The 3,680-nt window shown below is 36.8% G+C and overlaps 1 pseudogene; it reads left to right on the forward strand.

The window, feature by feature from the left end:
- Nucleotides 1–1,519: 1,519 nt before the first annotated feature.
- LOC100354047 (elongation factor 1-alpha 1 pseudogene) lies at nucleotides 1,520–2,858 on the forward strand (annotated as a pseudogene).
- Nucleotides 2,859–3,680: the final 822 nt, after the last annotated feature.

A 3,680-nucleotide genomic window follows, 5' to 3' on the forward strand; every position in this document is an offset into this window, starting at 1 on the left:
TTTGTGCAGTTTCTCAAATACTGCTCATTGAGCACTCTTTCTTCCTTGTGACTTCCCTGATCTATAGTGACAATTTTTCTCATTCTCCAAACATTCAAAATAAAGTGATGGGACAGGTATTGGATAATGGGCAGTAGATACTTGCGTGCAAAATGATGATTAGAAGGAAAGAACATGGAGGCCACAGGCACACATCCACTGTGAAAAACTGGCACATGCAGTTAGTATCTTAAATAGACCTCAGTTCTACTTCCTGGGAATTGTTCTCCCTGGCTTTTTGACAGACTGCACTAACTCTTATTCTGTCCTCTGAGTCTACCTTAAGCCTATTTCCTGACTGTTAATGTTTGTGGTTTTAGGGCCTTTTCTTATTGTATGCTGTTTCTTTCCATTTTTCTCAGAAGCTGATACTTTTTAAAAAATATTTTTGAGAGCTTTTTGTGTTGAAGATATAATTCAGTCCATCAGGAAAAAATAGCTATTTTTTCAAGTTAAACTATCCTCTCACTTGACCTCACCATTAGATTGCTGTGGGCCAATATTCCCCCAATTTTTATAAGCTTCATTGTATACTGGAGAGCACAGCTAAAGCACAGTACTATGATCCTTAGAAGGGTATTTGTCTGCTTGAAAGGTTCTATGAGAAATCATCTTAGATTTCTCTAAGTTCTTAACAGTGGATTTTACTGTACAATTGCTCTTCTGCCTGAAGCCAGTACTTAATTTAAGGATTGTTTGTAGTCTAGAGATTGAGAATGAATAGTATACTTATTTTCAAACTCAGGAACTCCTGGATCTTTCACATTTGAGAGTATATTTTTATCTCATCTTTCCCTCATACTTTATCATAAGTAAGGATAATTCAATGGACACTTTCAATATATCTGCCTAGAAATTGGTTTGACCATTTTGATCATCAACTTCTGTAGTGCATTTTTTATCTTCCCTGTGACTTCAGGTAATAGCATTGTCAAAATTTCCACACTACAAAACATATTGCAATTACAATTTAAAGTTTCCATTTTACCTATCAGAGGTAGCTTCCTCATGGTTCTATAGCCCTCTAGTAACACTTTGTCAAGCCCCCTCTACTTCTTTATATGGTTTGTCTCAAAACCAGTAATGATTTTCTAGGGCTTTGACAGCCATAGCCCATTTTCAAATACCAAAATCTGTGTAATAATCTGTTTTTGTGTAAAGAAAAATCAATCCCCAAGCTAAATAACCTAAAGAAATTATAAATATTTACTTTGATCATCACTCTTCAATCAAAGCAGAGCTTAATAATGATGGAGAAAATCCTATGCCTGTTCCAACTGTCAAGATATCTCATCATTTTTCACACTGGATTTGCTACCAGAAGACATGTCATGAAAACCATTGCTAAGTGAAAGTCAAAAAGGGAAAGAAAAACTCATATCAATATTATTTTCATTGAACACATAGATTTGGTCAAGTCGGTCACTATTGTCTAGCTGATCTACAAACGTGCTTGGATCAACAGAAGAATCACCAAGAAGTTTAAGCAGGCTGCTGAGATGGGAAAGGGCTCCTTCAAATATACTTATGTCTTCAATAAACTGAGCTTGAGTATGCTATGACCATCAACACCTCCCTGTGGAAATATGAGACCAGTGATCATTACGTGGTTATTATTGATGCCCTAGGACAAAGAGACTATCAAATTTATGATTATAGGCACATCTCAGGCTGACTGTGCTGTCCTGATGGTTTCTGTCGGTTCCACTGAATTTTAAGCTGACATATCCAAGAATAGGCAGACCCATGAGCATTCCCTTCCGGCTTACACATTGAATGTGAAACAGCTAACTGTTGGTGTTACAAAATGGAGATTCCACTGAGCCACCATATACCCAGAAGAGATGTGAGAAAATCATTAACGGAGTCAGCACCTGCATTAAGAAAATTGGCTACAATCCTGACAATCACATTTGTACCAATTTCTGGTTGGAATGGGAGCAATACACTGGAGCCAAGTGCTAATATGCCTTGGTTTGAGGGATGGAAATTCACCCATAAAGATGACAATTTCAGTGGAACCAAATGGCTTGAAGCCCTGGATTGCATCCTATCACCAATTCATCCAACTGACAAGCCTTATGTCTGCTCCTTCAGAATGTCGACAAAATTGGTGGCTTTGATACTGTCCCAGTGGTCAAAATGTAGACTGGTGTTCTCAAACATGGCATGGTTGTAACCTTACTCCAGACAATGTCACAACTAATGTATAGTCTGCTGAAATGCAGCATGAGGCTTTGAGTGAAGCTCTCTCTGGGGTCAACGTGGGCTTCAATGTCAAGAATGTGTCTGTCAAAGATGTCCAACATGGCAACCTTGAAGATAACAGGAAAAATGAGCCACCAGTGGAAGCAGTTGGCTTCCCTGCTCAGGTGATTTTCCTGAATCATTCAGGCCAAGTCAGCACTGGCTATCCTCCTGCACTGGAGTGTCAGACTGCTCACATTGTTTGCAAATTTGCTGAGCTGAAGAGAAAGATTGATTGCTGTTCTGGTAAAAAGATGAAAGATGACTCTAAATTTTTAAAATCTGTTGATGCTGCTATCGTTGATATGGTTCTTGGCAAGCCCATGTGTGTTGAGAATCTCTCTGACTCTCCTTTTCTGGGTCATTTTCTGTTCATGAAATGAGACAGACAATTGATATGGGTGCCATCAAAGCAGTAGACAGAAAGTCTATTGGAACTGGTCATATTAGCAAGTATGCACAGGAAGATCAGAAAGCTAATTAAATAGTATCTTTACAACTTGCCCCTCCAGTCTTAAACAACAATAGAAGAAGAGTCTTAGAACTCTTGGTATCAATTGGCCACTAAAGTTTCATTGTAAAAGGCTAGTTAATGATAAAATACTTTTTAATTTACTGTATATGGATGAAATGGTCATTTTTCCATTCAATTATTATTTATCATCATTGTTTTATATTCCCACTACACTAGGGTTTCTTTACTTTGTATTTGTTAAACTTTGTATTTTGTGAAATGTTAAGCTTTTTTATTTTAATCTAAGTTTAAAATATGTTTTCACAGAAAGAAGTAAAAGAAATAATGGAAGGAAGGAAGGAAGGAAGGAAGGAAGGAAGGAAGGAAGGAAGACAGAGAGAAAGAGAGAGAGAGAGGGGAGAGAAAGAGGGAGGGAGGAAGGAAGGACCATGAGAGTGAGGGGGGGAGAAAGGGAGAAAGAGAATATCATTAGGTTCTTAGACTTGTAGCTACAAAGCATATTAAATCTGTTAAAAAGCTAATTAATATTAAAATAAAAATAAAAGAAGATGAAATGAAATGTGCCCAATGCCATGGAGAGTTAAATAATACACAGAGTGCATACAACAGGGTGGAGAAAAATGCAATTTTTGTATAAAGACTGTGTGGAATTTGAATTCAATATTTTATGCTTCCTATTTTTATGTGGTATTGTTGCATACTTCCAAATCACAAATTGCTATTTTCCTGAACTTGCCAAGCTGTCATAGAAAAGGGACACTGCAGCACCATGCCATTTCTATAAAATCTAATTTTACATTTTCACAATCAACTTGCTACTCATATATTATGTGATTTGTGATTTTGACAGATAATTTTGATAATATTGTGGCATGAGTTTTGCCAATATAAAGCTTATATGCTTTTGTCAATAATGAAA

Source organism: Oryctolagus cuniculus, chromosome 4, assembly GCF_964237555.1.
Source record: "Oryctolagus cuniculus chromosome 4, mOryCun1.1, whole genome shotgun sequence".
NCBI classification, from domain to species: Eukaryota; Metazoa; Chordata; class Mammalia; order Lagomorpha; family Leporidae; genus Oryctolagus; species Oryctolagus cuniculus.